Genomic DNA, 12,505 nt, shown 5'->3' with positions numbered 1-12,505 from the left:
TTGGAGTCCAGCTGCAAGGGATATTTGAAATAAACGAGCTGCCTGGGGCCAGGAGTTTGCTGTGTTTTCTGTACGGGGCCATGGCAACCAGGGAGGAAATCATGAGCTAGGGATTGGGCTCTAGAATCAACAAATGATGTCCTGGCCTAGCAAGCCCGGAGGAAGCCGCTCATGGCTCTCCGAGGGCTTCTTAGGGCTCAGCCGCTGGCAGGCGGGCTGGCCTTACGGTCCTCCTGGTGCGCTCAGCGCAGTCCTGCCCCAGCCTCGGACCTCCGTGTCCTCTGCGGGGCTCTGACCTTTCTCTGTTTCTCTTTGGTTTTTTCTCTTCTCTTCTCTTCTTTTCTTTCTTTTCTTTTCTTTTCTTTTTTTCTTCTTTCTTTCTTCCTTCCTTCCTTTTTCTTTCTTTTCTTTCTTTCTTTCTTTCTTTCTTTCTTTCTTTCTTTTTTCTTTCTTTCTTTTTTTTCTTTAAAAAAACCAAAAGCTAACACTTCTTTGGAACCTTTCTTCCTGGCCCAGAGCACAGCTGCTGCTGCCGGTCTGATAATGATTTTGCTGAGCAGAGGAAATGTTCCTGGTGGAAAAGCCGGGGCCAAGGGCAGCTGGCTAGATGGAAGGTGGCATTGACTTACCCTGGGCCTGTCTTCCCACCCGACCCAGCTGCAGCCCCTTCAGGGTCTCCTTTGTAGGCAGGAAAGGCAAAGGCCTTGTTTATCCCTCCCCTGACTCTAATGAGGGTGGGCCTTACAGCCGCCCCTGAGATTGTATCTTACAGAAGCACACGGAGAGCAGGAGCTGCCATGGGGACCCTAGGCTGAAGTTCACAGGTACCTCCTGCATCGGAGTCACTAGGGCATGTTGGGGACAAAGCAAAATCCCAGAAACTTCGATGCAGTAGGTAGAGCCCAGGAACCTGCTTCGTGCAACACTGGAGGGGGCCTGCTGCATGGCCCTGGGGTGGACACAGAGTTGGACCCATGCAGACCCCTGGCCTTTCCCATTCCCTTCGGAGGCTCATGGGGGCCATGACTCAGACAAGCCTGGAGATTCCCTGGAAATTAGCTCTCGCTACCCTGCGTTTCAGAGCGCATGCCGACGTCCTGCGGAGCGGGGGCTGCACCCCCAGCACCTTCCCTGGGCCAGGAAGCACTTGTCTTAGAAGAGTGAGCCAGGCAGTCTGAGAAAAATACCAGAGTGGGGGCGCCTGGGTTGTTCATTCGGTGAAGCATCTGCCTTCAGCTCAGGTCACAATCTCAGGGTCCTGGGATCCAGCCCCGCGTTGGGCTCCCTGCTCAGCAAGGAGTCTGCTTCTCCCTCTCCCTCTGCCCCTCCCCTCACTTGTGCTCCCTCTCTCTGCGTCTCTCAAAAAAATATAAATAAATAAAAAATAAAAATACCAGAGTGGAGTCAGGAAACCTCAGCCTTGGAATCGTCCCCTGAGCCTCAGTTTCCCCAAGGAAATGAGTGCTGGGAAACTGACCCAGCGGGTCAGAGCCACCATGCAGGTCTTGAAGCCACGGCGCCGTCCGGCAGGGCTTCCACCGGGAGGGGCCCCGGATAGTCCCACGACCTCAGCACCACCCAGGACCATGTCTCTCCCCCGCCGTGTCTCCCCTCTTTATGGCGTGAGGAGCAGACGAACCATTCTCCGTTCCACCCGTACCCCAGGCCCCACTTTTTGATAGACTTTTCAACCAAAGCACTTTGGAAAGTTCCTTCCCACTGATCCTGTTAAAGCCACCATCGGGGTTGTGATAACCACAGGGAGAACAAACTTCAGCTGAACAGCAAAGACCTTCACCCCGGAGCTGGTCTGTGGGACCCCGGAGAGTGTCCGGGCTCTGGAGCCAGGACAGCCTGGGGGTCCGCCCAGCTCCCCAGCCCACCCAGGACGGTAATTTCTAGCAAGGATCTCAGGAGCCTTGCTGTGCCCGTCTGTGACAAGGCAGCCCCACTGGCCTCCCCGGGGCCGCTGAGACACTAGAAGCTTACAGCGGGGTGCATCGAGGCACTCGGTGCAGGCCCTCCTATCTCACCCTTTTCCGACCGGCTTTTTAAAAAATCGCGGTCAAACTCAAATAACATCACAGTCACCATTAGCACATTCGTGATGTCGGGCAACCACCCCTCTATCTGCTTCCAGAACATTTTTATCCCCCCAGGGGAGACGCTGTGTCCGTTGGCAATCCCTCTCCACTCCTCCCGCCCCAGCCCCTGGCAGCCGCCAATCTGCCCTCGGACTGTGGACTCGCAGGTCGTGCGCTGTTCACATCGGGGCATCATACGCCATGCGACCTCCCATGACCCTCTTCTCTCACTTCCGATTGGCTTTCCAAGGGGGTGTTCCCGACACCCTCCCCCGTGGCTTCCCTTTGCCTTGCTTCCCTCGTTTGTAAAACGGAGAGAGATGTCCTCCCTGAGGTTACCGTGAAGATTCAGGGAGCCCATGTCCGGGAAGAGCTTAGATCGAAGCCTGGCCCAGAATGAGCGGTCAGGGACAGCAGCTAGTGGGACACCTCCCACACTGCCCGGGGCTCCCCCAGACCCTTGTGTGCTCAGGGGTCGGTGAACAAGCCTTTCCCAGGAAGGCATCTTGCAGGGAAATGGCCTGGGCCCCGGCGCCTCTGTCCCGCTGCATGGAAAGGAGGTCAGTGTTCTAAAACCCAGCCTCGTCATCAGGGAGGCAGAGTAGGAAGCAGGGAAGAGCTATGTGTACTCGCTCCGGCTCTCTGACCCCCAGTTTCCACATTGCATGGGGTTCCTATGGCTGCTTAATAAAACACCAGGCACGGGGTGGCTTCAAACAACACACATTTATTTTCTTCTAGTTCTGGGGCTCGGAAGCCCAAAATCAAGGTGTGGACAGAGCCATCCTCCCTCCAGACACTCCAGGGTGAGAATCCTTCCTGCCCCTTCCAGCTTCTGGCGGCCCCTGGCGGTGCTTGGCTTGCGATCACGTCACTCCAACCTCTGCATCTGTGGTCCCTTCTGTGTCTCTGTGTCTGTCCTGTAAGGACACTCACCATTGGGTTTAGGGCCCGCCCAGGACGAAGTCCTCTTGAGATCCTTAACTCAATGGCATCTGCGAAGACCCTTTATTCAAATAAGGTCATACTCTCAAGTTCTGGGGTTAGGATGTGGACTATATCTTTCCGAGGCCCATCGTCCGATCCTCTACACAAATCTTTAGAACAGGGCTCATAGGGACGCCTGGCCAGCTCAGTCGGTGGGGCGTGCGACTCTTGATCTGGGGATTGTGGGTTCGAGCCCCGCGGTGGGTGTAGAGATTACATAAAAAATAAAAAGTCTTAAAAAAAAAAAAAAGAACAGGGCTCATAAGAGTACGCGCTGTTAGACCAACCATGCGGATGTAGGAAATGAGGAGTATGGAGAACATACCCCAGTGCCCGGCCCGGGGTGGGTGCTGGCCACAAGGGAAGGCTTGCCCATGTCATTAGCTAACCCAGCATTTCCCTTCTGCCCCCGCCTCTCACGGCCAGTCCCACCAGAGCAGATCTGCTCTAGGACTAGTGGCCGTTCTTCCACGGGGTGGGCACCCAGGCTGCACATGGAAGCCGCGGGGCCAGGCTCAGGCCAGGGTGTGAGGAGAACGTGAAACTGGTCAGTGGCTGGAGCTCTTGGGCGCTCCCTGGGTCTCCCTCTGGCCAGCCACAGTGAGGGGTGCCAGGGTCGAGGAAGAGGCGGGCAGTGCTCAGAGGTCATCAGGGACAGAGGCTGAGCCCCAGGGTAGGATGGAGTCGCGGTGCCATCTCCCTCCATCTCTCTTTGGGACCGAGGGTGCTAGCTCGCGTCCTGCAGCCTCTCCCGCCGGGCCAGCTCCGAATTGATCGTACAAGGAAATGGAATGTGAACCCCAGGCTATTTAAAGAGCGAGAGGGACTGGAGGCACGGCTGGGGCCCCGGCCAAGCAGGGTGCTTCAGGTCGGCGGGCTCCTCTTTGCACATGGTTTGATTTACTGGAGGGCCGCGAGCAACTCCAGCTTCAGACAGAGAACTATTTGAAGCAGCTGCCAGATGTTGTGTCTGAGCTGGGTTTTTACAGCTTGCTTACTGGTTAGCAGCCTGCCTCCCGCCGGAGTTCAGCTTGCCCCAGCGGGTTCAGGGCCCTGGCAGCGGCCCACGGGCCTTTGCAGAGCGGCGCGGCCACTCCCTCCCGCGCAGCCCGAGCCTGTTCTCCCTCAAGCGGAGCCAGGGTAGGAGCCTGATTTCCCAAGCATCAGGCCTTCCTGGGGTGGCAGTGAGGCCCCGACTTCGGGGTGTCTTGCCAGCACCCTGAGCTTGTGGAATGTTCCATCTGATGTTTACTTCTGGGCCCTCTGGGAGAGAGGCAGGGTCTAAAACAGACCTTGAGACTTTGAGAACAGCTTTGCAATGAGGCATCCCCTGGAGCAGGCCCTCCAAGCCAGGGCTGTCCCCCGAGCCCTGGGCGTGGCCTGGGAGGACTGGTCACGGACCTCTCCTTTCTCGCCTGATCTTCCGTCCTGGTCCCACCCACTGATTTCACTGCGGCCGCTTGAGGCCAGCCTTTCTCAATGGAGCATGGAAGGACACGGGGGACCAGGGTTGGGACCACAGTTCATCCAGGGGGTTCTGGAAGGTTCTCAAGCCTCTGGAAATTCAAATGAATCAGGCACGTTCCAGGGAGGCACCAGTAGGACCAACCTTTGGATCCAGGCCAGTGTCAGGTCAGAGGCCAGCCCTGCCAGTTGCGATGGGATGTGCCCAACGTGACACGGTTGGGGTTCGCAGGGTTCAGGGCGGTGTGTGGGGGGTGCTCCTCAGCCCCTCCCCCCATCGAGGAGGCCTGTGGCGGGAGACACATGATTCAAGTGTTCACTTCCTGAGGCCACTTGGAATGACTTCTCAGAAGTTTGCTCTGGAGCAGAGCGGTGACAAGGGAAGGGGCGGGGCAGGTGAGGAGCCGGGAGGGAGGGAGGGTGTGTGATTAATCTTGTTGCATGTGAAACACACTCGTGTCCGTCCAGGAACCCCGAACGCCGCCAAAGTGGACAGAGTGTTCAGTCCCCAACTGAAAGCGCCAGAAATGTTTTGTCCACTGGGCAGGAAAACATCCTTTGCTAACGCGCTGGATTTGGCTCTGCCTCCAAGGACCTGCCTCCGGGGACCGCGCCGGGAGGAGCCGGGCCTGAGGCTGCGGCCCAGAAGGAACAGCGCGTGGGCCCCAGGACCCTGCCCCCCGGGGAGCAAGGGGACGCCTCCAGCCCGCCTTTCCCAACCTCCGACGGAGCCCGACTCCTCCCTGCCACCGAGCCCCAGCCCCTGCGCCCCCTCTCACCTCTGAGTGCTCCAGAGAACCGGAAAGAGCAAAGATCACAGGCTGGGAGCCCTCACCCCTGAACCAGAAATGGTGGTGGAATTTAAGAAGGTCCCCGGCCGGCCCGCTGCAGGGTGAAGCCGGCAGTCGTCTGCAGAAGGGCCGACAGACCCAGGCGAGGGGACAGGAGGGCTGGGGTTTGAACTTCAGAATACCGGTCACTGGTCTGTGACTCTGGATATCACCTTGGGGAGCCTCGATTTCCCCTTCTGTGAAGTGGGAATAACAATACCTTCCAGCCAGGTTCCTGGTGTTGCAAAGGCTGAATGAGGGCTGGGTATGGGGCCAACGCCTCCAAAGATGGCAAAGGCCACACATGCCAAAGGTCCTGTAACATCCGCACAGGAGGAAGTGGGAAAGAGAAGCATCTTGGATATGCCTGCCCCTCCAAGGGAACACCCCTCCCTCCGGTCCCATGGCTTCTCCTCGGGCATCCTGCAGCCGTCCCTGGAAGCTGGGGGCCCCCTCCGGGGATCACCCACCCTTAGCTTCCTGGAAAGATGAGCTGGGGATGAGCTGGGGCCGTAGACCAGCCCAGACGCACCGTGGGAAGACAGGCTCTTTAGGGCATCCTGGCCACCTGTGAGGGAGACAAGCAACCTTTTCCTCCAGGAGGGCCTGTGGGAATGAAGAGAAGAGGGACCACAGTCCCTGTTGTCTCATTTGTCCGTATCTTGACCCCCTGTCTGTGCCAGACACATGGAGACGCCAGGGATTCAGGCTCAGAAAAGCAGGCTTCTGGGGTGCCTGAGGGGCTCAGTCAGTTGAGCGACCCACCCTTGATTTCAGCTCAGGTCATGATCTCGGGGTCATAAGATCGAGTCCCACATCGGGCTCCAAGCTCAGTGTGGAGTCTGCTTGCGATCATTTCCTTCTCCCTCTGTCCCTCCCCCTGCTGGGGCTCCTCTCTCTCTGTCTCTCTCTCTCTCTCTAAAATAAATGAATAAGTAGGGACACCTGGGTGGCTTCGTCGCTTAAGTGGCTGCCTTCAGTTCAGGTCATGATCCCAGGGTCCTGGGATCGAGCCCCGCATCTGGCTCCCTGTTCAGTGGGGAGTCTGCCTCTCTCTCTGCCTCTCACCCTGCTCATGCGCTCTCTCTCTTAAATAAATAAAATCTTTCCAAAAAATAAATGAATAAATAAATCTTAAAAGAAAAAAGAAAAGCAGGCTTCTGAGCAAGGAGCACGGTGGACAGGCATGGAGCAGCAGGGGCAGAAAAGAGGGTTCCAGGTGATGCAGGTGAGGCCTGGACGGACCCCACCGGGAGATCAGGGTAGGGATGCCTGACCAGGGTTTTGAAAGAAAAGTGGGAGTTTTCCAGCGGAGGGGAGGGAATTGAGCCCATTTGTGTTGGTTCCTCTGTGAAATGGAGCTGGGGATAGAACTTGCTCGTTGAGTGGCTCTTTATAAGGTGCTAGAAACAGTGTCTGGCACACAGTGAGAACCCTTAAGGGACTGGGTGGATATAGTCACAGTGACCATAGTACCATCTGACCTCACAGCCTCAGCGCCTCCCCCAGGTTGCCCCATGAAGGAGCCTTAAACCCAGAACTTCGAGTACCCGACTCGTGTATTCTGCTCACATCCAGAAGTTCTTTCATCTCTAGGTAGCTCCTGGTCCAGGCTGCGGTTCTGAATTCCCCGGGGCTCCATCCTTGAAACCCACCAGCAGTCCCTGCGCTGGAGAAGGGTCTGAGCTGGTCCCTGGGGCTCCTTGAGCCCCGCCCTCTGGTGTCTACTCCGCGCCCACCGTGCATGGTGGCGGGTCCCTCAGGCACTCCACGGTGTCAGCCGGTCAGCCTGGTGACGCTGCGGCCAGGCCGAGGGGCCTGCTGGGGCATGCACAGAACCCCAGCGCATCCCGGGAAATCGAGGCTGCCTTCCTCCTCAGTTATTCCTGGGCGGGAGCCCAGCAGGAACTGGGGCCTCTTCCTCCTGGGGACAGTAGATTCGAAAAAAGACTCGGGGTAAAAGATCCGGGCTCCAGCTGCAGCTCTGAGACTCATTAGTGGTCCTGGGAGAAGGAAACCACCTCCGTGAGCCTCCACGGCCACCCTCCAAAGTGGGCATGATCTTAAAGTCTACCTCGAGTCAACACCCCAGGCCTGAGAACTCTCCACGTCCCAGCCGAAGCACCCACCGTGCGCACGTTCATGCGAGCTAGGCCCTCGGCGGCCCTCCGTGGGGGGCACCGCTGGTTGCTCAGACCACCCCCACCCCACCCCCCGACACACAAGGTCACACAGCTGAAGTGGGGAAGTTGGAACTCAAAGCCCCTCGCCGGCACCACACCTCGGGCTCTGACGCCCTGCTGGCTGTCTTCAGGTGGTTGCGGGCTTTGCAGAACTTGGTTCTCAGTCGTGCAGTGGGCCCTGGGTGTGGCCCCTGGGGACAGGGTGGCCCCGGCCCAGATGTTCTTCTGCCACAGGAACGGGGGAGGCGGGGCAAGCACCGTGTCTGACTCCCTCCTTGATCCCGGCACATAGGAGCCGCTCGATAGACACGTGTGGGCTGAGCAAAGAAGAGGCTGGGCCGGAGGCTCCGCTCTTGAAGGTCGGGGTGCCCACTAAGTTCAAAGGGTGAGCAGGAGAAACAGTGGGCTTTCTGAAGCTGAAGGAAAGGAGGACAGGCCTCTCTGACCAGACAGGCTCCAGGCGCAGGGAGAGGCCTTGATGTCAAATGGCCGGGGACTCCGGAGCGACACAAGAGAGCAAACATGTACTTTCCCCAGAGCCAGGGTGGGAGCGGGAGGGTGGGACATGCTTGGGACGCAGCAGACGGCAGGAGAAGCTCCCTTACTTTCTGCCCCCACCCAAAGGACCCCACATGCAGGGTTTACCTGGTGTGCGCTCTGTCGGTACCTGGCCCTCTGTTCACACGAGAAGCCAGGTGTCCACAAGCGACCATGGCTCCCCGAGCACTGGGCACGCTCCGTCCCAGGCAAGCCTGCAAGGGACCCACTAGCTCCCCCATTTCTCAAAAGCAGAAACCGAGGCTCAGAGGGGTGCTGGGATCGTACGCTGGGGCAGAGCTGGGTCCCTGCCTTTTTCGTCTGCACTGGAGCTCTCTCCCGCCCAGGCCTGGGCCCCTCCAGCTCGGCCCCACCGTGTCCACATCAGAGCCTCAACCACAGCTGCCTTGCCCCTTCGGAAGGGCTGGGTCAAGGCCACTCTTGCTGCTTTCCCTTCCCTTTTCCAGGAACTGACATTTCTGTTTGGAGCTTAGGCATAGATCCCCACGATGATAACAGAGAGGGGAGCTCCCCAGGCAGCCTCGTGGCCGGGCTCCACGCGTGAAGGGAAAAGTGGTTACAACTGAGCTAAAGACGCAGGGACCTGGCGAAGCTTTCACCTCCTAAGCTCTCTCTCCCCCTGATCCACGTAGTCCTCGTCCTGAGATGGAGATTCTGTGTTCATCCCCATTTTATTTTATTATTATTTTTTTAAATTGTATTTATTTATGTGACAGAGAGACAGCCAGCGAGAGAGGGAACACAGCAGGGGAGTGGGAGAGGAAGAAGCAGGCTCCCAGCGGAGGAGCCCGATGTGGGACTCGATCCCGGAACGCCGGGATCACGCCCTGAGCCGAAGGCAGACGCTTAACGACTGTGCCACCCAGGCGCCCCTCATCCCCATTTTACAGATGAGGACACTGAGGCCGGGGCAGCTAGGTGCGCCATCCAGAGGGGACTGGTAGGTTCAGGCCATGTCCACCGGGCTCACACGCACCCTGTGCTCAGCTCCCAGATGCTGCCTCTGGGAACCTCCCAGGACGCCCGAGGGCTGAGGGAGGGGTTGAGGCTTTACCGCCCACAGATGCAGCTGTGAGGACCCTTGCCTGGGTGGTGGTGGCGGGGAGTACCAGGGCTTCTCCAAGGTGGGGGCATCTGAAATGGGTTTTCCTAGGTGGGGACCAAGGAAGCACCTTCCAGAACAGAGCAAGCAGCCCAAAGAGAGGCTCCGAGGCAAAGCAGGCCCCTGGGGAGGGTGGACATCGTCACTGGGCAGGAGGGTACACACAGACAGGACCAGGCTTGGGACTGGCAAGCGATGAGGCCGGGCTGCCGCCTCCCACAGAGGCAGAGTCGGTGGTCCTTTAACCGAGGTAGTGATAGGATCAGATCATGTGAGTCCCCAGCACAGAACTCCAGGATGTGAGGCTGTGTTTTCGTGTCTGTCTCCCCCATGCCTGTCTGGACACCTCCTGAACACAAGACCTGAGTCACTGCCTGGCACCTTGTAAGCGCCCAGGACATATCTGGATGGATTGAGCCCAGGAACCAATGAAGTGGTAAACAGGTGAGCGCGAGTGAGCGAGTGGCCAGCCTGGCATCAGCACACATGTCCCCTCCATCAGTCACCCAGGGCTTGGCTCCCCGTGAAGGTGGATAACTGGGGGACCAGCACTGTCCTCTGGGCTGAGGCCAGAAGCCCCAGCGGAGGGGGGGTCTGGGTGTTTGGTGGCCCTGGGGAGGCTGACAGAGTCCCAGCTGTCCCAGAAGGCCTGTCCTGAGCGAGACGGCTTCTCCTTCATCCCTGCCTGCCAGCCAGCTCCTCGGGGGGACTCCGGAGACCCCGCAGCCTCCCCGTGTGTATCTCTGCTGAGGGACATCAGCAGAGCCTGCTGGCTCCCCCGAGGCCACATCAAGGCTTGTTTGCTCTGAAAACATCCCAGGGTCCAAAACCAACGTGGACAGTTGACCTAGCCGGTTACCTTGGTTTGCCCGGCCCAGTGTCAGTTCCTCGCTTATTTTTATGAGCTGTTTAATCTGCACACTGTCTTCTGTTCTCAATAAATGGGGCTGAGCATTCCAGGATGGCCTCGAATGATAACACCAGCTGTCTAGACGGAGGCCAGCCCACTGACACTATCATAAATAAAAATAGCTTTGTGTTCCAGTCTCTCACCAGAGCCCAGGGAGGGGCCAGCAGACTCCCCGAGGGCTGGCTGGGACAGAGCTCACCCGGCTCCCTGCCCCCAGTCCCCAGCCCCATTCCCAGGGGGGCCAGCCAGCCCATGCTGCATGTGGGAGGAAGAAAGGAGGCCCACTGGGGCCCTGGTAAAGCATCTACCCTTTTGTGGGGGCTGCCCTTTCTCCGTGGCTCACCGTCGCTGCTGCAGGACCGTGGACACCCAGGTGGCCAGGGGATTTTCACTTCAGACTCCAAGGGCAGTGCTCCACCCACCGGTCCCAAGGCCTGGGTCTGGTCTAGGAGAGGCTGCAGACCCAGGCCCAGAGCTGCTTGGGGTTAAGCTGGCAGAAAGTCTGTCCCTGAACCCAGCATAGAGCCTGACGCTGGCCAGGGGCCAGAGCGCGGTTCAACCCAGGAAGGAAAGGCACATGCGCAGACGCTTAGCGGCTTGTCCTCTCCTTTTTCTCCCTGTCACTCGTCCCTTCCTTCATTCATGCATTTATTTGGCCTCTACTTATTCCTTGAACCCTGTCTCCAGACTGCCCCCGAGGAGCCCAGTGAGGGTGTGGATTGGGTGCGAGAGCAGCAAGCAGGTGGAGGGAGCTCAAGGCATCCTCCGAGCTCAGCAGGGGACAGCACAGCTGCACACACACACGTGTGTGTGTGTGTATTTGTGTATGTGTGCACACACGCCAGAAGTGTACAGATGCCTCCCTGAGTGTGTCCAGGAAAATGCGGGGTTCACATAAAGGAGGCTTGCCTCAGCTACCCAGAAACACAGGCCTGCATGCCCACACTTACCCACACACCTCATATAGGTCAGTTTATGTGTACACTGACAACAGTGTCCTCATAGGTTGAGGCCCCCTTGTGCAGTACACAGCCTGAACACCTGTACAAGGCAGCCCTGTGTCACCTCCCCTCCCTTCCCCCAGGCCCAGCTGGATTGAGTCTCTGGAACAGAAAACCTGGCCCCTCCTTGATCAGTAAAATCTTCATTTCACCCTCTAGTATGGGCTGGAGAATCCCAGGGGGTCAGTGGTCAAGCAAAAGAAGGAGATTTACACAGAACCAAGAGGCTGATACTTTGAGATGGACCTCTCAGAAGAGGAAGAGTCAAAGAGAGGTGTTGGGGCGGGCATGGGCCCCACTGGGGTCAAACAAATGACACAGGAAGTGAAAGGTTGTCCTTTCTAATCGTACACCCAGGGAGGGAGTCTGGGATCAAGGGTGCATCTCACCAGGGACAGGAGCAGAGGGCAAGGATGGGGGAGATGATGCCCCTCCCCTCCCCCGCCAAGGTTCCAAAGAGAGACAGCAGGGACCAGGGCGATCGAAGCCATACACCTCGACCCCTACCCAACACACAGGAAGAGCAAAGCCAGGGCAGAGGGGAGAGTGAAGAGAGAGACCAGAGAATCAGAACACCCAGGCCTCTGCTTGTTAAAACTGAAAGTGAAGGAAATTCTGTAAGTCAAGGAAAGAACAGTTTGACAGCACAGCTGGGGACCAAGTGACTGGAGCAGAGTCAAACCACACCGGCTGCTCGATCAGCTAGCCACCACGCCTTCGACCTAGTGACCGGGCCCCGCGCAAGGCGCACACACGCCCCACCTCCCTCAGCTCTGGACACGCTGCCCTGGGATTGGTAGTTTGTCCTCCCTTCAGAGGCCGAGACGGAGGCACCGCAGGGACAGGCTGGCCCCAAGTGTGATTCTGGCTGGGAGGAGGCAGGGCCTGGGTTCAGCTAGAGATGCTCTGAGTCCCTTCTCCTCTGTGGCCTGTGCTGGCCTGCCACCAAGTTGGCACCAGACCTGGTCCTCACGGGCGGCCTGGAGGAGGCGGAGCCCCCCGCCCCCCCGCCCCGTGCCTCTCGTGACTCACGTCAGTCTTTGGCGAGCGGTGACTGAGGAGACGGAGGGCGATAAGGACAGCAGGCCACCAGCGGCCAGCCTCTGTGGGCCCCCAAGCTGCCTGGCCACAAGATGACCAGACGGGACATGAAGGGGACCCGGAAAACACACTAAGGCGCGCTGGCCTCACTGCCGGGCCTGAAGTTGAGACTCGGAGGTCGGGCTCCTAGATCCACACAGGACGCTTGTCAGATGCCTGCGCGTCCTCCTTTGGTCCTCTCGACAAGGGGGAACAGGCCCCCTTTTTACAGCAGGGAAACAGAGGCCCAGAGGGCAATGGTGCTGGTCCAAGGTCACACAGCAAGGATGTGGCAGGTGGGGCTCC

Source organism: Ursus americanus, chromosome 33 (assembly GCF_024610735.1).
Source record: "Ursus americanus isolate L20-20 chromosome 33, mUrsAme1.1.p, whole genome shotgun sequence".
Classification (NCBI taxonomy): Eukaryota; Metazoa; Chordata; class Mammalia; order Carnivora; family Ursidae; genus Ursus; species Ursus americanus.
Note: the sequence above shows the minus strand (reverse complement) of the source record.